Source organism: Heterodontus francisci, chromosome 2, assembly GCF_036365525.1.
Source record: "Heterodontus francisci isolate sHetFra1 chromosome 2, sHetFra1.hap1, whole genome shotgun sequence".
Taxonomy (NCBI): domain Eukaryota; kingdom Metazoa; phylum Chordata; class Chondrichthyes; order Heterodontiformes; family Heterodontidae; genus Heterodontus; species Heterodontus francisci.
Window position 1 is genome coordinate 203256334 of NC_090372.1, and position 23587 is coordinate 203279920.

A 23587-nucleotide genomic window follows, 5' to 3' on the forward strand; every position below is an offset into this window, starting at 1 on the left:
CCATACGGCATTACAAAAACAGTCTTTTTCCAATGTAGCACTGTCAATATCACGATAAAGATGGTACCTGCTTAAAAACATGATTAACAACAACTTGCATTTATATAACATGTTTAACATAGTAAAATGCCGTAAATTAACACTGTAGAATGGTATAAGTGCTGTGGGGAGGATGGTTGACACAATTTGAATACATTAATACAGAAAATAAACATTGTGAAAAGCAAAAGCCTTGTTAACAATCTTATCTTGCAGTAACAATATAACCTTTAGTTCTAACAGTAGCGAGCTTAGTCAAGACAGAACATCCAGAGAGTTCAGTCAAAACAAAACATCCCATTCGAGTACCAAGATGGTCATCGAACAAAGTTCATTTGAAAGAGGATTAGCATATAAGGGATCAATTATTAACAGCATTTTTCTATGAAAATGTTGTTTATTCAACTTCAGGAAGCTATAACATGACACACAGGCCTTGATTTTCTCCATTACATTACCCTCAAGTCAGGTGGAAACAACTAGAAAGTCAGGCGGTGAGACTTAACATCCCATTCCTGCCCCAAACTCCATTCTTATCCTAATACATCTGCAAACCAGGCTACCACCTGCCTGCAACTCCCGCAGCCTCAATGCCCCACCCTGTGTAAAGGACGCTGGGAGGCAAGTTCAGGTATCCCACCAATTTCCCTGCCTGCCGCTGATCACGCTGACTCTGGGGTGTCCTCTAGGACAGGGAGGTTGCATTGTATTGCTTCTTGTAGTAGGGATCTCACCAGATCATGCTTTGGTAATGAGCCCCAACCCAAGAAGATGCACCAAGAGTCACAGTAGGCAGAAGTTGTACCTCGACCCTTCTCTGGTGGGAGAAAGGAAACCCAGCCCATACATTTTACATTGAAGTGTTCACCATTTCAAAGAGACAATAGTCATAGCACAACTGTAGTGTTGAAATAAGGCCGATCCTTGCTATTTTATGCAACCAAGAGCATTGCCTTATACTGTTACATACCAGGAGGAGGTGATGTGGATGACTTCCACTTTTGACCTCTCAACTGACTGGAGACAGTGATTTTTTTTACAAGAAATATTGTTTTAGTCTCTGAGTGTTTTAGAGGTCAAATAAACAGACAAATGACAGGTTTTCTCATAGGATTAAAAGAAAGATAAATTATTTATTAAACAATACCTAAAATATTCACAACCTCACCCACTCACATGTACACACACACAGGAAGAGATAGAGTTTAGAGGATAGCATGCATTTAAGCCCGATTGTTGTAAAACAAGTTCACTCTGAAACCTTCTTGGTTTTCCAGGAGGAATTTTTTTAACAGTGTTGCAGGCTTGGTGTTCCTTTTCTTGGCTCGCTGAAGTATTGTAGACTCCTCTGGTTAAGACTCCTTCCGTACTTACAAATCTAAAATAAACATTAAGGACCAATAGATAAGTACAAGATTCTGTTAACAACAAGACACGGTTTGGGCGCCAACTGAAGTGATTTATGACTTTAACCCCTTATAGGGACTAAACCAAATCAACTGTACATTCCTATAAGTCTCCTTTAATTAAGTTCCAACCAGACAGATTCCTACAGACACTTGTTTGGGTCCGAAGAACTGAACTAGTCTTCTCTCAAAGAAAGAAACCCAACACAGAATATTACTATCTTTCAGAAAGCCTATTTTTTAATAATTATAGCTAAGTCATAAATATCCCAGATATTAAAAGGTCTGGGAAACTCTTTTCAATAAGTATCTCCCCATTTAAGGAGACACAGAGAGGGGGTTCTTGTAGCTGTATACAGAATGCTACTTGAGATGATTTATTAACTTTTATATATTTATTAAAGAGTTGAACATACAATACACTTTAAGTGGCTAAGTATACTACAATATCAAAGATTATTAAGAGATATAAAACATAATCTTATTTCTAAAATAGAATCCAAAAGTTTAACCTTGACAGTGTTACAGCAAAATATGTTAGAATATCCATCAAAATTCAAAGTAAACCTTTACCTTAAATTCCCCAAGTACCATAGGTTGAGAAGCATTGATGAGGAATTTGCTTTTTGATTCAAAACTCTCATGTTTATACTGTTTCTAATCTTTCATCTCATCTTTTGGAATGTAGATGTTACCTTTCTGTGTGTGTTTTTCCTGCTTTTGAGATCCATATACGGTAATATCAATAGCTACTGTTCCCACTTAATGTATTTGCTGGAAATTACCTTGTCTTGAAGTTGTGAGCTTTTATCTGGTCAAAATGTTTGTAATTGGGTTTACTTGCGATCTGTTTTTGTAAGTACCATTTCATTTTGTAATTTATCTGTAGTTTTTTTGTGGTACCTTGTACCATCTTCTTGAGTCAGTCTGTCTATATCTCTAACACTATCAACTAATTAAGTTTATAGTTGTCAGTATTGGCCTCAGGTAAGATATCCCAGTGTGTTTCATTTTCTAATTTCATTGTAGCAGAGACTTTGGAAGACCTTGAAATGGATTTTTTAACTCTACCCTCTTAAAGGGAAATTTCAGTGAGTCTTGAAAACTGACCATTTATTCAATCTTTAATTCTAAAAGGTATAATGTATTAATTATATCTAAATTCTACCTAATTAAGCCTATTATACCTAAGTTTCATCACAACCTTGCAGTCTCTGCCTCTGTACTTACAAACATACGAATTAGGAGTAGGCCACTTGGCCCCTCGAGCCTGCTCTGCCATTCAATAAGATCATGGCCGAACTGATTGTAAACCCTGACCTGATTCCCGCCTACCCCCAACAACCTTCCACCCTCAAGAATCTATCTACCTCTGCCTTAAAAATATTCAAAGACACAGCTTCCACTGCCTTTTGAGCAAGAGCGTTCCAAAGAGTCACGACCCTCAAAGAGAAAAAATTTCTCCTCATCTCTGTCTTAAATGGGCAACACTTTATTTTTAAACAGTGACACCTAGTTCTAGATTCTCCCACAAGAGGAAATATCCTTTCCCCATCCACCCTGTCAAGACCCCTCCAGGATCTTATATGTTTTAATCAAGTCACCTCTTACCCAGAGAGGCTTCAGGGTGATTTGGACAAGTTGAGTGAGTGGGCTAATGCATGGCAGATGCAGTATAATGTGGATAAATGTAAGGTTATCCACTTTGGTAGAAAAAACAGGAAGGCAGATTATTATCTGAACAGCTATAAACTGAGAGAGCGGAATATGCAGCAAGACCTGGGTGTTCTCGTACACCAGTCGCTGAAAGTAAGCATGCAGGTCCAACAGGCGGTAAAAAAGGCAAATAGTATGTTGGCCTTCATAGCGAAAGGATTCGAGTACAGGACCTTGGTGAGGCCACACCTGGAATATTGTGTGCAGTTTTGGTCTCCTTATCTGAGGAAGGATGTTCTTGCTATAGAGGGAGTGCAGCGAAGGTTGACCAGACTGATTCCTGGGATGGTGGGACTGACGTATGAGGAGAGATTGAGTCGGTTAGGATTATATTTGCTGGAGTTCAGAAGAGTGAGGGGGGATCTCATAGAAACCTATAAAATTCTAACAGGACTTGACAGGGTAGATGCAGGAAGGATGTTCCCGTTGGTGGGGGAGTCCAGAGCCAGGGGTCATAGTCTAAGGATACGGGGTAAACCCTTCAGGACTGAGATGAGGAGAAATTTCTTCACCCAGAGAGTGGTGAGCCTGTGGAATTCGCTACCACAGAAAGCAGTTGAGGCCAAAACATTATATGTTTTCAAGAAGGAGTTAGATATAGCTCTTGGGTATAAATGGATCAAAGGGCATGGGGCAAAAGCGAGAACAGGTTACTGAGCCATAATCATAATGTATGGCGGAGCAGGCTCAAAGAGCCGAATGGCCTACTCCTGCTCCTATTTTCTATGTTTCTATGTTTCTAAACTCCAGCGGATACAAGCCTAGCCTGTCCGACTTTTCCTCATAAGACAACCCGCCCATTCCAGGTATTAGTCAAGTAAACCTTCTCCGAACTGCTTCCTTCCTTAAATAAGGAGACCAATACTGTACACAGCAGTTTTAAAGATGTAACAGGCATGGTTTTCGTCTTGGCTGGAATGGATCTCTCAGCTTTCCTGACTGTCTGGCATTCTGTTTCTGTCTTTCAGAGAGCTATTTTTAAAGAAAAAACCTTATCAGGCTTGATTGCAGTCAGGTGACCATAGCTGCACTCTCCTGGTGTGTTCATACAATGGGCTGGATTTTAATAGCCTGCCGTCGCTCCCGGCGGTGGGCTCAGAAAATGCTAAACCGCACATGAGGGCCACACGACAAAGAGCCACTGCAATCTCCTGTGTGGCAGCCTGCGCCTCCCCCAATCAGGTGGAGGGGCGAGCTGTCCAACGCCAGCAATGGCATCAGCTGCATGTGCGCAGTTGCTGGTGCCATTTTTAAAAGGCAGCTAGCCCTACTGGCATATTTAAATTTTAAAGATACACTTCCTCCCCAAAAGTTATCAAATAAAAATTTAACACCCCTTTCCCACCCCCAATAACAATTACATTAACTATTTGCCCTTTCCCCCCAAAACACCTTTTAAATCTGACCTTCAACCCACCCCCCCGCCACCCGCCAGACTGCACAAAGTTTAAAGTTCGCCTCTTTCCACCATCCCTATACTCATTATGTTTATTTGACCTTGTCCTCCCCGCTGCGCAGGAAATGTTCACTCCTCTCCCCCTCCCCACCAGTGTCACGCCGGCTTTCCCCAGATGGGGAATTGAAGGCACGGGAGTGCTGATCGCCACACTGAGGATCACAGCGGGCCACGAAGATTGCAGATTGCAGGTAAGTTCATTTAAATTTATTCATTTCATTGATTTAAATATGTAGATGCAGGTCCCGTTGCCCAGCGGCGGGGAGGCCACCACGGAGCCTCGCCGCCTCTGAGAGGATCGGGCCAGGCCCTCCTGGTGTCGAGCTCCGTGGTGAGCTTCTGCTGCAACCATCTTCCAGCACCCCCTGTCACGGAGCCCGACGTCGTGGACTTGGTAAAATCCAGCCCAACTGTCTTTTGAGTGTGGCTTATCTTGATGAAGTGGTGTTATGTCCTACCTATTGGGCTGGATTTTATGTTGCCACTGCCGAGTGCGGCGGCAGCCGTAAAGGATGATGACCCGCACGCGCAGCTTTCACTCCACAGAGTCGGTGCTATCTTATATGCGGCGCCTCACTAACATGACTGGGGCAGACCGCCTCCCCACTCAACCCCCGATGACGTGGAGGGGGCGGGCGAGCCGTTCCCGGCAACGGCGTCCGGCGCCACTGCGCAGGAGCCAGTGCCATTTTTAAAGGGCTTAGAGCCCTAAATGACAACTTAATTTTTTGAAGGAAAAGTGAATTTAAAATTAACAATAATTTAAAAAATCTTTACAGCCCCTCTCCCACGCCCCCAATAGCACTACATGTCATTCCTGCCCTTCACCCCACCCCACCGAAATACTTACCTTGAATATATGACCATCGCCCCCTCGCAATGTTCAGAACTTTTTACCTTTACCACTTCTCATCACCCCCTAGACCAATCAAGTAAGTTTGACCCCGCTTCCCACTATTGATAAACGTCCCTCCTCCCCCCTCCCTACATGTGGTGTGACTCGTTTCCCCGGACAGGGATTTGAAGGCACGGCAGTGTCAGCTGCCGGGATGAAGATTGCAGCGGCACATCAGGAGGTGATGGGAACTTCATTAACATAGGTAATTAAATTAATCTGAATAGTTAAATGACCGTCCCGTCACTGCCGTCAAGATCGGGACGGGCCTTGCTGGCGCTGAGATCGGTGACGGGTCTCATCCAGGGCAATCTTCATGTCTCCCACCTGCCACAGATCCCAACGTCGAGGCCCCTATAAAATTCAGCCCATTGTCTTGGCTTTGAAATCAGAAGCTCCCTGTATGCGAAGGCCTTTATCTTGACGATAGGAGCCATTTAGCATGGAATGGGCAGTTTAGCATTTTAATGTACCAGGACCAGTCCAGACGTGATGATGGGTTTAGTCTCCAACAGTCACTATGTATATTTGCAGTACAGGAGAGATCACCTGACATCTTACTCCATCTTGTCTGCAGTAAAAGTGTGTCCATTTTTTGGGGTTTAGTTCACTTTTAAAGTTCATAATTGCTACAGTTCACTATAGTTCGTAACTGTTCCTTGTGTGAGCTTAACAATACTCACAATATGTTTTCATGAAAAAGAGCAAATAGGTAAAACTGTATTTTATCGTGCCTTATTTGTACCTTGCATGTCTCTGGTCTTGATTCCATCAGCTTCCCTAAATTAGGAGATGTACTGGTTGATCGAGCTCAGTCTTGTTCTCCCATCTGCTGTTACCAAGAGCACTTTCTTCCATTTATGCAGCATTGCCCATCGCTGTTCCTTCCCGTTCTTCTGCGTTTCTAAAACCCTAGTCCACGCAATCATATCTTGAAGCTCAACTTCTCAAGTGCTCTCCCCACTGGCCTCCCGCTCTCAACACTCTGCATATGACAACCTATCCAAATGCTGGCTTCCTCAGTAACCCTCCATAATGTCCTCTCCAAGCCTCACTGCCTCCTGGTGCCCCAGAAGGTTGACATCAAAATTCCCATACTTGCTTTCAGAGCCCTTTATGGCCTTGCCCCACCCTACTTTAGTGATCTTCACCTGCCTTACGTCCCTTTATAATGCAATCTGACACTTCAATGTGGTACTGAAGGAGTGCTGCACTGTCAGAGGTGCTATCTTTCAGATGGGATGTTAAACTTAGGCATAAGGAGGGAGGAAGTGTTGGGTATTCTAAAGGGCATTAAGGTGGACAAGTCCCCAGGTCCGGATGGGATCTATCCCAGGTTACTGAGGGAAGCGAGAGAGGAAATAGCTGGGGCCTTAACAGATATCTTTGCAGCATCCTTAAACACGGGTGAGGTCCCGGAGGACTGGAGAATTGCTAATGTTGTCCCCTTGTTTAAGAAGGGTAGCAGGGATAATCCAGGTAATTATAGACCGGTGAGCCTGACGTCAGTGGTAGGGAAGCTGCTGGAGAAGATACTGAGGGATAGGATCTATTCCCATTTGGAAGAAAATGGGCTCATCAGTGATAGGCAACATGGTTTTGTGCAGGGAAGGTCATGTCTTACCAACTTAATAGAATTCTTTGAGGAAGTGACAAAATTGATTGATGACGGAAGGGCTGTCGATGTCATATACATGGACTTCAGTAAGGCGTTTGATAAGGTTCCCCATGGCAGACTGATGGAGAAAGTGAAGGCGCTTGGGGTCCAAGGTGTACTAGCTAGATGGATAAAGAACTGGCTGGGCAACAGGAGACAGAGAGTAGCAGTAGAAGGGAGTTTCTCAAAATGGAGACGTGTGACCAGTGGTGTTCCACAGGGATCCGTGCTGGGACCACTGTTGTTTGTGATATACATTAATGATTTGGAGGAAAGTATAGGTGGACTGATTAGCAAATTTGCAGACGACACTAAGATTGGTGGAGTAGCAGATAGTGAAGGGGACTGTCAGAGAATACAGCAGAATATAGATAGATTGGAGAGTTGGGCAGAGAAATGGCAGATGGAGTTCAATCAGGGCAAATGCGAGGTGATGCATTTTGGAAGATCCAATTCAAGAGTGAACTATACAGTAAATGGAAAAGTCCTGGGGAAAATTGATGTCCAGAGAGATTTGGGTGTTCAGGTCCACTGTTCCCTGAAGGTGGCAACGCAGGTAAATAGAGTGGTCAAGAAGGCATACGGCATGCTTTCCTTCATCGGACGGGGCATTGAGTACAAGAGTTGGCAGGTCATGTTACAGTTGTATAGGACTTTGGTTCGGCCACATTTGGAATACTGCGTACAGTTCTGGTCGCCACATTATCAAAAGGATGTGGATGCTTTGGAAAGGGTGCAGAGGAGGTTCACCAGGATGTTGCCTGGTATGGAGGGCGCTAGCTATGAAGAGAGGTTGAGTAGATTAGGATTACTTTCATTAGAAAGACGGAGGTTGAGGGGGGACCTGATTGAGGTGTACAAAATCATGAGAGGTATAGACAGGGTGGATAGCAAGAAGCTTTTTCCCAGAGTGGGGGTTTCAATTACTAGAGGACACGAGTTCAAAGTGAAAGGGGAAAAGTTTAGGGGGGATATGCGTGGAAAGTTCTTTACGCAGAGGGTGGTGGGCACCTGGAACGCATTGCCAGTGGAGGTGGTAGATGCGGGCACGATGGAGTCTTTTAAGATGTATCTAGACAGATACATGAATGGGCAGGAAGAAAAGAGATACAGAAGCTTAGAAAATAGGCGACATGTTTAGAGAGAGGATCTGGATCGGCGCAGGCTTGGAGGGCCGAAGGGCCTGTTCCTGTGCTGTAATTATCTTTGTTCTTTGTTCTTTGTACCTGCCCTGTCAAGTGGACAATTAAAGATCCCATGGCATTAAGAAGAGCAGGGGAGTTCTCCCCAGTGTTCTGGCCAAATGTTAACACACAATCAACATCACGAAGACAGACTGGTCATTATCTCACTGCTGTCTGTGGGAGCTTGCTGTGCACAAATTGGCTGCCAGGTTATCTACATTACAACAGTGACTTCACTTCAAAAGTACTTCATTGTTGTAAAGTACTTTGGGACATCCTGAGGTCGTGAAAAGTGCAATATAAATGCAAGTCTTTCTTTTTGCTTCATTATATTATACCCTCCGGTCCTCCTTGCTCTATATCCAGAGAGTGGTTAGAATGCAGAACTTGCTATCACATGGTGCAGTTGAAGCAATAGGTGCGCTTAAGGGGCAGCTATAAAAGTACATGAAAGAAAGGAATAGAAGGATATGTTGATAGGGCTGGACAAAGGAGGGTGGAAGGAGACTTGTGTGGAACATAAACATCGGCTTAAAACAGCTGGGCCGGATGGTCAGTTTCTGTGCTGTAAATTCCATATAATTCTTTTTATAAAGTGTCTCCTGACAACGCAGACCATGTGTAGAGCGATCGCTGACGTCATCAGTGCATTCAAACAGGTGCCAGCTTGCCAGTATGAATGTGCAAACGTGCGCGCCAATGTCAACATGTGGAAACATAGGAAAACAGCAGCAGGAGTAGGCCATTCGGCCCTTCAAGCCTGCTCCGCCATTCAATACAATCATGGCTGATCATCCAAACTCAGTACCCTGTTCCCGCTTTCTCCCCGTATCCCTTGATCCCTTTAGCCCTAAGAACTATATCTAACTCTTTCTTGAATATATTTGATGATTTGGCCTCAACTGCTTTCTATCGTAGAGAATTCCACAGGTTCACCACTCTCTGGGTGAAGAAATCTCTCCTCATCTCAGTCCTAAATGGCTTACCCCTTATCCTTAGACTGTGACCTGGTCTCCCCCACCATCAGGAACATCCTTCCTGCATCTAGTCTTGTTAGAATTTTATAGGTTTCTATGAGATCCCCTCTCATTCTTCTAAACTCTAGCAAATACAAGCCTAATCGACCCAATCTCTCCTCATAAGACAGTCCTGCCATCCCAGGAATCAGTCTGGTGAACCATCGTTGCACTCTCTCTCTAGCAAGAACATCCTTCCTCAGATAAGGAGACCAAAACTGCACACAATACTCCAGAAGTGGTCTCACCAAGGCCTTGTATAATTGCAGCAACACAGTCCTGCTCCTGTACTCGAATCCTCTCGCTATGAAGGCCAACATACCATTTGCCTTCTTAACTCCCTGCTGCACCTGCATGCTTACTTTCAGCGAATGGTGCACAAGGACACTCAGGTCTCGCTGCACCTCCCCCTTTCCCAATCTATTGCCGTTCAGATAATAATTTGCCTTCCTGTTTTTGCCACCAAAGTGGATAACCTCACATTTATCCACATTATACTGCATCTGCCATGTATTTGCCCACTCACTCAACCTGTCCAAATCACACTGGAGCTTCTCTGCATCCTCCTCACAGTTCACACTCCCACCCAGCTTTGTGGCATCTGCAAATTGGATATATTACATTTAATTCCCTCATCTATATCATTAATATATATTGTGAATAGCTGGGGTCCAAGCACTGATCCCTGCGGTACCCCACTAGTCACTGCCTGCCACTCGGAAAAGTACCCATTTATTCCTGTCTGCCAACCAGTTCTCTATCCATGTCAGTACCTTACCCCCAATCCCATGTGCTTTAATTTTGCATGCTAATCTCTTATGTGGGACCTTATTGAAAGCCTTCTGAAAGTCCAAATACACCACATCTACTGGTTCTCCCTTATCTATTCTGCTAGTTACATCCTCAAAAAATTCCAGTAGATTTGTCAAGCATGATTTCCCTTTCGTAAATCTATGGTAACCTTGTCTGGTCCTGTCACTGTTTTCCAAGTGCTTTGCTATTACATCTTTTATAATGGACTGTAGCATTTTCCCCACTACTGATGTCTGGCTAACTGGTCTATAAATCCCTGTTTTCTCTCTACCTCCTTTTTTAAATAGTGGGGTTACATTAGCTACCCTCCAATCCGTTGGAACTGTTCCAAGGTATAGAATTTTGAAAAATGACCAGCAATGTATCTACTATTACTATGGCCACTTCCTTAAGTACTCTGGGATGTAGATTATCAGGCCCTGGGGATTTATCGGCCTTCAATCCTGTCAATTTCCTTAACACCATTTCCCTACTAATACTGATTTCATACAGTTTCTCCTTCTCACGAGACCCTATGTACCCCAACATTTCTAGGAGGGAATTTGTGTCCTCCTTTGTAAAGACAGAATCAAAGTATGTATTTAATTGGTCTGCCATTTCTTTGTTTGCCGTTATAAATTCCCCCGTTTCTGACTGTAAGAGAACCACATTTGTCTTCACTGATCTTTTTCTCTTCACATATCTATAGAAGCTTTTACAGTCAATTTTTATGTTCTCTGCAAGCTTACTCTCATACTCTATTTTCCCCTTCTTAATCAATCCCTTTGTCCTCCTTTGCTGAATTCTAAACTGCTCCCAATCCTCAGGTTTGCTGCTTGTTCTGGCCATTTTATATTTCTCCCCCTTGGATCTAATATGATCCCTAATTTCTTTTGTAAGCCACAGTTGAGCCACCCTTCCTGTTTTACTTTTGCACCAGACAGGAATGAACAATTGTTGTAATTCATCCATGCGCTCTTTAAATGCTAGCCATTGCCTATCCAGGAGCGGCACAGTGACGCAGTGGTTAGAACCGCAGCCTCACAGCTCCAGCGACCCGGGTTCAATTCTGGGTACTGCACTGTGTGGAGTTTGCAAGTTCTCCCTGTGTCTGCGTGGGTTTCCTCCGGGTGCTCTGGTTTCCTCCCACAGCCAAAAGACTTGCAGGTTGATAGGTAAATTGGCCATTATAAATTGCCCCTAGTATAGGTAGGTGGTAGGGGAATATAGGGACAGGTGAGGATGTGGTAGGAATTTGGGATTAGTGTAGGATTAGTATAAATGGGTGGTTAATGGTCGGCACAGACTCGGTGGGCCAAAGGGCCTGTTTCTCTAAATCTAAAATCTAAATCACTGTCAACCCTTTAAGTAACATTCCCTAATCTATCATAGCCAACTCGCGCTTCATACCTTCTTAGTTTCCTTTATTTAGATTCAGGACCCTAGTCTCGGAATCAACTCTCTCACTCTCCATCTTAATGAAGAATTCTACCATGTTATGGTTGCTCTTCCCCAAGGGACCCCGCACAACAAGATTGTTAACTAATCCTTTCTCATTGCACAATACCCAGTCTAGGATGGCTATTCTCTAGTTGGTTCCTCAACATATTGGTCCAAAAAACCATCACGTACGCACTCCAGGAATTCCTCCTCTGCAGTAATATTGCTAATTTGGTTTGCCCAATCTATATGTAGATTAAAATCACCCATAATTACAGTTTTACTCTTATTGCATGCATCTCTAATTTCCTGTTTAATGTCATCCTTTACATCACCACCGCTGTTTGGGGGCCAATAGACAACCCTCACCAACGTTTTCTGCCCCTTGGTGTTTCTTAGCTCCACCCATACAGATTCCACATCAGGATTCTCTGAGCTAATATTGTATTGATTTCCTCTTTTACTAACAACGCTACTCCAGCTTCTTTCCCTTTTGCCTGTCCTTCCTAAATACTGAATATCCCTGGATGTTCAGTTTCCATCCTTCGTCACCCTGCAGCCACGTCGCCTTAATAGCAACTATATCGTATCCATTTACATCTATTTGCACGGTTAATTCACCTGCCTTATTGCAAATACTCCGCGCATTGAGATACAGTGCCTTTAGGCTTGTCTTTTTAACATTCTTAGTCATCTTAGCATTATTTCGCACTACGGCCCTATTTGTTTCTTTCCCTTGATTTCTATGCCTTCCACTTTTACCTTTTTGTTTCCTGTCTTTCGTTTCTATCCTTGTTTCCTCCTCCTCAGTCTCCCCGCTCAGGTTCCCATCCCCCTGCCATTCTAGTTTAAATCCTCCCCAACAGCACTAGCAAACGCACCTGCAAAGACATCGGTTCCGGTCCTGCCTGGATGTAACCCATCCTGCCTGGGTGTAACCCGTCCACGTAATGGGGAGGAAGGGGAAAGGGGGGCAAGTGGCCAGGGGGGGGGGAAGCTGCAAAGGGGGAGGAGCAGCAAGGCGGGGTGAGAGTGGCGAGCAGTCGTGAGTGGGAGATAACAGCGAGATGGAGGGGAGAGCAGACAGGCATGGGAGGGAACAATGAAGAGAAGCAGCGATCGCAGGAGGGAGCAGGGAAGAGAAAACAGCAATTGAAGTGGCTATCGCGGGAGGGACAAAGAACAAAGAACAGTACAGCACAGGAACAGGCCATTCGGCCCTCCAAGCCTGCGCCGATCTTGATGCCTGCCTAAACTAAAACCTTCTGCACTTCCGGGGTCCGTATCCCTCTATTCCCATCCTATTCATGTATTTGTCAAGATGCCTCTTAAACGTCTCTATGGTACCTGCTTCCACCACATCCCCCAACAGGAAGTTCCAGGCACTCACCACCCTCTGTGTAAAGAACTTGCCTCGCACATACCCTCTAAACTTTGCCCCTCTCACCTTAAACCTATGTCCTCTAGTAACTGACTCTTCCACCATGGGAAAAAGCTTCTGACTATCCACTCTGTCCATGCCGCTTATAACTTTGTAAACTTCTATCATGTCGCCCCTCCACCTCCATTGTTCCAGAGAAAACAATCCGAGTTTATCCAACCTCTCCTCATAGCTAATGCCCTCCAGACCAGGCAACATCCTGGTAAACCTCTTCTGTACCCTCTCCAAAGCCTCCATGTCCTTCTGGTAGTGTGGCGACCAGAATTGCACGCAATATTCTAAGTGTAGCCTAACTAAAGTTCTGTACAGCTGCAGCATGACTTGCCTATTTTTATACTCTATGCCCTGACTGATGAAGGCAAGCATGCCGTATGCCTTCTTGACTACCTTATCCACCTGCGTTGCCACTTTCAGTGACCTGTGGACCTGTATGCCCAGATCTCTCTGCCTGTCAATACTGCTGAGGGTTCTGCCATTTATTGTATACTTCCCATCTGCATTAGACCTTCCAAAATGCATTACCTCACATTTGTCCGAATTAAACTCCATCTGCCATTTCTCCGCCCAAGTCTCCAACCGATCTATATCCTGCTGTATCCTCTGACAATCCTCATCACTGTCCACAACTCCACCAACCTTTGTGTCGTCCGCAAACTTACCAATCAGACCAGCGACATTTTCCTCCAAATCATTTATATATACTACAAACAGCAAAGGTCCCAGCACTGATCCCTGCAGAACACCACTAGTCACAGCCCTCCATTCAGAAAAGCACCCTTCCATTGCTACCCTCTGTCTTCTATGACCGAGCCAGTTCTGTATCCATCTTGCCAGCTCCCCTCTGATCCCATGTGACTTCACCATTTGTATCAGTCTGCCATGAGGAACCTTGTCAAAGGCTTTACTGAAGTCCATATAGATAACATCCACTGCCCTTCCTTCATCAATCATCTTCGTCACTTCCTCAAAAAACTCAATCAAATTAGTGAGACACGACCTCCCCTTCACAAAGCTATGCTGCCTCTCGCTAATAAGTCCATTTGTTTCCAAATGGGAGTAAATCCTGTCCCGAAGAATCCTCTCTAATAATTTCCCTACCACTGATGTAAGGCTCACCAGCCTATAATTTCCTGAATTATCCATGCTACCCTTCTTAAACAAAGGAACAACATTGGCTAATCTCCAGTCCTCTGGGACCTCACCTGTAGCCAATGAGGATGCAAAGATTTCTGTCAAGGCCCCAGCAATTTCTTCCCTTGCCTCCCTCAGTATTCTGGGGTAGGTCCCATCAGGCCCTGGGGACTTATCTACCTTAATGCTTTGCAAGACACCCAACACCTCCTCTTTTTTGATAATGAGATGACTGAGACTATCTACACCCCCTTCCCTAGGCTCATCATCCACCAAGTCCTTCTCTTTGGTGAAAACTGATGCAAAGTACTCATTTAGTACCTCGCCCATTTCCTCTGGCTCCACACATAAATTCCCTCCTCTGTCCTTGAGTGGGCCAACCCTTTCCCTGGTTACCCTCTTGCTCTTTATATACGTATAAAAAGCCTTGGGATTTTCCTTAATCCTGTTTGCCAATGACTTCTCATAACCCCTTTTAGCCCTCCTGACTCCTTGCTTAAGTTCCTTCCTACTATCTTTATATTCCTCAAGGGATTCGTCTGTTACTAGCCTACCAGCCCTTACGAATGCTTCCTTTTTCTTTTTGACGAGGCTCACAATATCCCGCGTTATTCAAGGTTCCCGAAACTTGCCAGACTTATCCTTCTTCCTCACAGGAACATGCTGGTCCTGAATTCTAATCAACTGACGTTTGAAAGACTCCCACATGTCAGATGTTGATTTACCCTCAAACAGCCGCCCCCAATCTAAATTCTTCAGTTTCTGCCTAATATTGTTATAATTAGCCTTCCCCCAATTTAGCACCTTCACCCGAGGACTACTCTTATCCTTATCCACAAGTACCTTAAACCTTATGGAATATGGTCACTGTTCCCGAAATGCTCCCCGACTGAAACTTCGACCACCTGGCCGGGCTCATTCCCCAATACCAGGTCCAGTACGGCCCCGTCCCTAGTTGGACTATCTACGTATTGTTTCAAGATGCCCTCCTGGATGCTCCTTACAAATTCTGCCCCATCCAAGCCCCTAGTACTAAGTGAGTCCCAATCAATATAGGGGAAGTTAAAATCACCCACCACTACAACCCTGTTACCTTTACATCTTTCCAAAATCTGTCTACATATCTGCTCCTCTACCTCCCGCTGGCTGTTGGGAGGCCTGTAGTAAACCCCCCAACATTATGACTGCACCCTTCCTATTTTTGAGCTCCACCCATATTGCCTCGCTGCATGACCCCTCCGAGGTGTCCTCCCGCAGTACAGCTGTGATATTCTCCTTAACCAGTAATGCAACTCCCCCACCCCTTTTACATCCCCCTCTATCCCGCCTGAAGCTTCTAAATCCTGGAACATTTAGCTGCCAATCCTGTCCTTCCCTCAACCAAGTCTCTGTAATAGCAACAACATCATAGTTCCAAGTACTAATCCAAGCAGTAAGTTCATCTGCCTTACCTGTTATACTTCTTGCATTGAAACAAATGCACTTCAGACCACCAGTCCCGCTGTTCTCCGCAACATCTCCCTGCCTGCTCTTCCTCTTAGTCGTACTGGCCTTATTTACTAGTTCCCCTTCATTTATTTCACTTGCTGTCCTACTGCTCTGGTTCCCACCCCCCTGCCACACTAGTTTAAACCCTCCCGAGTGACGCTAGCAAACCTCGCAGCCAGGATATTTGTGCCCCTCCAGTTTAGATGCAACCCATCCTTCTTGTACAGGTCCCATCTGTCCCTGAAGAGATCCCAATGGTCCAGATATCTGAAACCCTCCCTTCTACACCAGCTGTTCAGCCACGTGTTTAGCTGCACTATCTTCCTATTTCTAGCCTCACTGGTACGTGGCACAGGGAGGAATCCAGAGATTACAACCCTAGAGGTCCTGTTTTTTAACTTTCTACCTAATTCCCTAAACTCCCCCTGCAGGACCTCATCACTCTTCCTGCCTATGTCGTTGGTACCGATGTGTACCACAACCTCTGGCTGTTCACCCTCCCCTTTCAGAATGCCCCCGTCCGTTCAGAGACATCCTTGACCCTGGCACCAGGGAGGCAACATACCATCCTGGAGTCTCTTTCACGTCCACAGAAGCACCTATCTGTGCCCCTGACTATAGAGTCCCCTATAACTATTGCTCTTCTGCGCTTTGTCTCTTCCTGCTGAACAACAGTGCCAGCCGTGGTGCCACTGCTCTGTTTACTGCTGTTTTCCCCTGATAGGCCATCCCCCTCAACAGTATCCAAAACGGTATACTTGTTAGAGAGGGGGATAGCCACAGGGGATTCCTGCACTGACTGCCTGCCCCTTCTAGCAGTCACCCATCTATCTGCCTGCACCTTGGGTGTAACCACTTCTCTAAAACTCCTGTCTATGACACTTTCTGCCACTTGCACGCTCCTAAGTGCATCCAGTTGCCGCTCCAACCGATCCATGCGGTCTGTGAGGAGCTGCAACTGGGTACACTTCCTGCAGATGTAGTCGTCCGGAACGCTGGAAGCGTCACGGACTTCCCACATCTCACAGGTGAAGCACTTCACCCCTCTAACTGTCATTTCTAGCACTAATTAGTTAATTAATATAATTAATTATTGTTCGGGGGTGGGGGGGATTGAAATGGAGGTGAGGGAGTTTGGGTTTAATTTCCTTTTGTTGTTAAATTGAGCAAGGCCATTTTTATTACTGGCAGCAGCCTGAGACATTGCCGACAGCGACTTTTCAGTCGATGAGGTTACATTCGCGCATGTGCCAGTAGTGTAGCATCTAGGGGTTGCGTTGTCAGCAAACGCAGCCTTCTCTCTAACCCTGGACTTCACATCTCTCACCCCTTCTACTGTACCATCGAGGCTGCTCATTTAGCCACTATATACCCGACCTGTGAGGTGACAGTGACTGCCCTTGACATCAAGGCAGCATTTAACCAAGTATGGCATCAAGGAGCCCCAGCAAAACTGAAGTCAATGGGAATCGGGGGAAATTTTTCCGCTGGTTGGAGTCATACCTAGCGCAAAGGAAGATGGTTGTGGTTGTTGGAGGTCAGTCATCTGAGCTCCAGGACATCACTGCAGGAGTTCCTCAAGGTAGTGTTCTAGGCCCAACCATCTTCAGCTGCTTCATCAATGATCTTCATTCAATCATAAAGTCAGAAGTAGGGATGTTCGCTGATGATTGCACATTGTTCAGCACCATTCGTGACTCCTCAGATACTGAAGCAGTCCATGTAGAAATGCAGCAAGACCTGGACAATATCCAGGCTTGGGCTGATAAGTGGCAAGTAACATTCACGCCACACAAGTGCCAGGCAATGACCATCTCCAACAATACAGAATCTAACCATCTCCCCTTGAAATTCAATGGCATTACCATCGCTGAATCTCCCACTATCAACATCCTGGGGGCTACCATTGACCAGAAACTGAACTGGAGTAGCCATATAAGTACCATGGCTACAAGAATGGGTCAGAGGCTAGGAATCCTGCGGCGAGTAACTCACCTCCTGGCTCCCCAAAGCCTGTCCACCATCTACAAGGCACAAGTCAGGAGTGTGAAGGAATACTCTCCATTTGCCTGGATGGGTGTAGCTCCAACAACACTCAAGAAGTTCGACACCATCCAGGACAAAGCAGCCCGCTTGATTGGCACCCCATCTAAAAACATTCACCCTCTCCACCACCGACACACAGTGGCAGCAGTGTGTACCATCTACATGATGCACTGCAGCAACGCACCAAGGCTCCTTAGACAGCACCTTCCAAACCCATGACCTATACCAACTAGAAGGACAAGGATAGCAAATGCATGGGAACACCACCACCTGCATGTTCCCCTCCAGGTCACACACCATCCTGACTTGGAACTCTGTCACTGTTCCTTCACTGTCGCTGGGTCAAAATCCTGGAACTCCCTTCCGAACAGCACTGTGGGTGTACCTACCTCCCATGGACTGCTGCGGTTCAAGAAGGCAGCTCACCACCACCTTCTCAAGGGCAATTAGAGATGGGCAATAAATGCTGGTAGGCTAGCGACGCCCACATCCCATGAATGAATAAAAAAAAATTGACAGAACAAGAACCTTCAGATATATTCACACCTCCCTTTAATTAAACAGAACCTACAAAAGGTAAGATTAGCCCACAGCTTGCCAGCATTGCTCTTAGTCACTGTGTCCAGTGCAACCTTAACAATGCTCAAATATAATTATGGATGAAGGTGGCCTTTCGGACAATCTTTGTCAACCTTTCATGAATACTTTCTGTTTCCTGCCACTCAGTCAACTTCGTATCCATGCTGTGACTTTCCCTTTTATTCAATGGGCTTCAACCTTGCTGGCAAGCCTATTATGTAGCACTTTATCAAACGCCTTTTGGAACTACAGCTCCCCCACTGCAGCATCAAACAGCTCTTAAATGTTTCCAGGGTTTTAACTACTCTGACTGTAAGTCTAGACCCTGTACTGATCGTTTTTTGAGGGAAGAACTCCCTGCTATCAGTCCTAAATGAGTCTTTTATTTGTTTGAATCTGTATCACCCAGTCTTATTCACACTACTTAAAGTAATTTGCTAGATTTTCATACTGATTGCATTTTTATAAACCTCTATAAGATCACCTCTCGAATGATTATCCAAGACGCGACATTAAAATTTTAAATATATACTGTTGTCTATCTGCACTCTAGACAAATTAAATTTAAAAAATAATTAGCTAATACAATCAAGATGTAGACAGTTTTTGATTACTAATACTAAAAAGTCATGCTTTTCATTGTAGCTTAATGCTTTATTGATTCATACAGCACTAGCTTCCCAAAATTATAGTTACTAGTTTCAGGTCCACAGTTAGTAGTCACTCAAATCCTCTGGGGCAAAGGGTAGAGAGTAGAGCAGTTCCTTGGTTGAAATTGTTAGGTGCAACATCTCTCAAACTGGAGAATTCCAGCCTATGAATAAAACATTTCAATTAGCAACCTTTTCAAACATTCAGAGATTCTTTGAGAAATTCTACAAAAGATTTATCCAAAAGTGATATAGCCTGCAGTTAAAAAAAAACACTTGCACTTTCTTAAAGTTTTTAAGTGCCATGCAGAACTTCATAGCAGAACTTAGAGTGCTTCTCATTCCGGTGGAGACCCAGTTACCTGTGTAAACTCTATTTTCGCCAATTATATCGAAGCATAGTGTGTACAACGCTGACGAAATTCACCCATGATTCTCAGTAGAAGAACCAAACAAAATACTCTGTGAAATACTCATATCAATATAGCACAGAAGGAGGTCAGTCAGCTCATTGCCTGTGCCAGCTCTTTAATAGAGCTATCCAATTTGTCCCACTCCTGCCTGCTCTTTCCCCTTGGCCCTGCAAATTCTGCCTTTTCGAGTATTTATTCAATTCCATTTTGAAAGTTACCATTGAATGTCCTTCCACCACCCTTTCAGGCAATGCATTCAAGATCTTAACTTGCTGCGTTAAAGACATTCTCCTCAGCACCTCTCTGGTTCCTTTGCCAATTATTTTAAATTGTGTCCTCTGGTTACTGACAACTCCTTCCAGTGGAAACAGCTTCTTGTATTTACTCTATCAAAACTCTTCATAATTTTAAACACCTCTATTAAATCTCCCCTTAAACTTCTCTGCTCTTATGGAGAACAATTTCAGCTTCTCTAGTCTCTTTTAAGAAACATTTAAGACCCGTTTGATGCTGCAATAGGGGAGCTGGACTTCCAAAAGGTGTTTGATAAGGTGCTACATAATAGTCCCTCATGTATGGCCCTTCTCACTGAAGCGGCCCAAAGATTCTGCAAGCCAAAGATAAATGTAAATTCTTGTTAACATTTAGTTTCATATTTATTATACTGACAGTTCCTGTTCCTCATCATTATTAGTTAATGCGGAGTCATTAAAAATAATGCATGATGATTGAGGTTAATTTATATAATGTGGATGCCAACTGTGCTCTGCCTGGAAACAAATTGCCAGACAACTGCTTGGGATTAGTAATCATTTCTTCAATCAAATCTCTGCTTACTCAGTTTAGTATGTGAAAGACGAGAGGGATGTGACAAGCCCTTACAGATGCGCAGAAATTGTACAAAATGTTACTGGGATATGGTAAGGAGGTAACAAAACCAACAAGAAAAACACCTTGCATTTATATAATTAGTGCCTTTAACACAGAAAAATGTCAAAAGGCACTTCACAGAAGCATAATCTGATGACAATGGACAGCAAGTAAATGTAATAGATATTAAGAAGGATGATTAAAAGTTTGATCAAAGAGGGTCGTTTGAAGGAGGAAAGGAAGGCGGAGAAACAGGGAAGTTCAGTGAGGGAATTTCAGAGCTCAAGGTCTAGGCAGCTGAAGTCATTCTCAATGATGGTTTGGCGAAGGAAATGCAGAATGCACAAGAGGCCAAAGTTGGAAGAATGCAGAGTTTTTAAAGGGTTGTAGGGCTGGAGAAAGTTACAGAGATCGAAAGGGCCGGAAGCCATGGAGGGATTTGAACATGAGGATAAGAATTTTAAAATTGAGCATTGGTGGACCGGAAGCCAATGCAGGTCAGTGAGCACAGGGGTAATGGGTGAGTGGGACTTGGTTCTGGATTGGCTCAAGATTATGGAGAGCGAAGGGTGGAAGGTGGGAGTCCAGCCAGGAGAGCTTTGAGTCTGGAGGTAACAAAAGCATGGATGAGAATTTTAACAGTAGATGGGCAGAGGTAGGAACTGCCAGTGTTTCCCAAGCTCAGGGCAAGGATTGGCAGATAGAATTTAATGTAGAAAAATTCACAATAACAAATAAAGAATATGCATACAACAGAAGAGATATTCAATGGGTGTAAACAGAACAAATTGATGATACAGCACAGAAGGAGTGCTTGTGCCAGTTTTGGTAGTTATTCAATTTATCCCACTCCCTTGCTGTTTCCCAACAGCCCATTAATTTTTTCCCCTTCAAATATTTATCGAATTCTCTTTTGAAAGTTACTATGGAATCTGCTTCTGCCACCTTTCAGGCAGGAGCTTTCAGAACACTATAATTATCTGTGTTTATTAATAAAACACACTTTCTTCATCTCACCTCTGGTTCTTTCGCCAATCACTTTAAATTTATGCCCTCTGGTAGTAAATCCTTCTGCCACTAGAAACATAGGAGCATAGAATGATACAGCATAGAAGGAGGCCATTCAGCCCATCATGCCTGTGCAATCCAATTAGATCCACTCCCTCGCTCTTTCCCTATAGCTCTATAAATTGCTTCACTTCAAGTATTTATCAAATTCCTATTTGAAAGTTACTATTGAATCTGCTTCCACCACCCTTTCAGGCAGTGCATTCCAGATCATAGCAGCTCACTGCATAAAATTAAAATGATGTCACCTCTAGTTCTTTTGGCTGTCGCCTCAAATATGTGTTCTCTGGTTCCCGCCCCTTCTGCCACTGGAAACAGTTTCTTCTTATTTACTCAATGATTTTGAACACCTTTTTCAAATCTGCTTTAAGGAGAACAACCGCATCTTCTCCAGTCTGTCCACATAACTGAAGTCCCTCATCCCTGGTACCATTCTAGTAAATCTCCTCTGCATCTTCTTGAGATCCTTCCTAAAATGAGGTGCCCAGAAACTCCAGCTGTGGTCTAATCAGTGTTTTGTAAGGTTTAGCAATAACTTCCTTGCTTTTGCACTCTCTTCCTCTGTTAATAAAGCCAAGGATCCTGCATGTTTTAAACAGCCTTCTCAACATGTCTGTCACCTTCGAAGACTTATGTACATAGATCCACAGGCCTCTCTGTTCCTGCAGCCTGTTTTCACCTTGTATTATTTAGTTCACAATGACTCTCCTCATTCTACATACTTGGAAATATAGTGCCACTCCTTCATCGTTGCTGGGTCAAGACCCTGAAACTCATGTCCTAACAATACTGTGGGAGCACCTTCAACACAAGGACTGCAACAGTTCAAGAAGGTGGTTTACCACTACTTTCTCAGGGGCAATTAGGATTGAGCGATAAATGCTGGCCTTGCTAGCAATGCCCATATCCCAAGAATAAATGAACAAAGAGATGTTATTCCCATCACAAATGGCCTAGGGAAGGGAACACATGAACTGGGATGTAATCCCTGATCTTTGTCTTTTTTTTTGCAAGTCACATTCTCCCTTACTGTATAGGGTGCCTTAATTCCTCTCCCTCCAAGATTGGTGTACAACTGACTGACTCTCTCTATGTGGTGGCCAACATGCACATCACGACCAGGATGCACCTGGGAGTACAGAGTTCATCAAATGCTTGCACTCAGTGGGATGCGCTCTACTGCTGCAGAGTAAAGGGAAACATGTGTAACGTTAAATAATATTTTGTGCTCCTCAATTTAATAATTGACTAAATCAAGGGGCTGAGCAGCATTACAAACATCAATGGCACATCTGACCACCAGGAATGCCTGCTCTTCTTTTGGGCAAGGGAATCCCCATTGGGAAAGGGAGACCGATTTTAACATTATTACTAACCAAACAGTGATAGTACCCAATTAATGGAAAGTTGTAGAGAACAGAGATAATCAAATGCTGTCATGCATCTCCAGAGTATTTAATTACAAGTTCCAATAGGTTATTCTAATCCTGTATAACAATTAGTGTATAAAATAATTGTGAAAATCAAAATGTTGAGTTATGGGAATAGGCTACTGCTGAAGGAATTAAAGGAGTTTTCAAAAGGACATTAAGTCTGTATAATATGGATCATGACAGGTTACTTAAATTGTAGAAGTTGAAGATCTAACAATAATGTAATGTTGGATTCATGGCCTGGACATTTTCACAGCTTCAGAGAGAAATTTTAAGTATTCTTGGAAGCTTTATCTATCTTAAATCACATCCTCTGAACTATAGTTAATGGATCATCCACTAACACTTTCAATGAACACCCAAATTCTCTAAGGTACTGTCCTTTCTCTCAATATGTACCTCATGTCACACTAATTATACTCTCTAGTCATCATCCAACCTTATCCATTCCTTCACTGATGGTTCCACTTTGCTTTCATCAGCTTCCTTTGGATCATGTGCCAAAAATGCACAATTCTCTCACAGTACAATGGATGAATCAACATGTTTTGATCTTCTCCACATCCTTTAATGAGGCAATCAAAATTTTATTTCTCAATTCTTGAAAGACATAGGTTCCACTCCCCGATAGCTCAATATGTTTAATCAGTGTGGTAAGTAGCTGAGCCATAAAACTAGGAAGGCCCTAGTTATTCCCAGTTTGTTCTGAGTTAACTGACCTCAGCCAGGCAGGTCTTGGATTTTGAAATAAAAACAATAAATGCTGGAAATACTCAGCAGGTCTGGCAGCATCTGTGGAGAGAGAAGCAGAGTTAACGTTTCAGGTCAGTGACCTTTCATCAGAACTTGGTACATCAGCAGGTCTTG

At 44.0% G+C, this 23587-nt stretch overlaps 1 protein-coding gene across 6 annotated transcripts in view; it reads right to left on the minus strand.

Annotated features, from left to right (window-relative positions):
* galnt11 (UDP-N-acetyl-alpha-D-galactosamine:polypeptide N-acetylgalactosaminyltransferase 11 (GalNAc-T11)) overlaps positions 1-23587 on the minus strand; it is a 214858-nt gene that overhangs the window by 75493 nt on the left and 115778 nt on the right. For 4 of the 6 annotated variants that reach the window (XM_068015044.1, XM_068015047.1, XM_068015048.1 and 1 more), the window contains one exon: positions 18983-19100. The exons of 1 other annotated variant lie outside the window; for it this stretch is intronic. The gene's annotated coding sequence lies outside the window, so the exon portion shown is untranslated. Of the gene's footprint in view, positions 1-267; positions 355-18982; positions 19101-23587 lie in introns of those variants that run through there. One more of the 6 variants, XM_068015046.1, reaches the window with a different exon arrangement.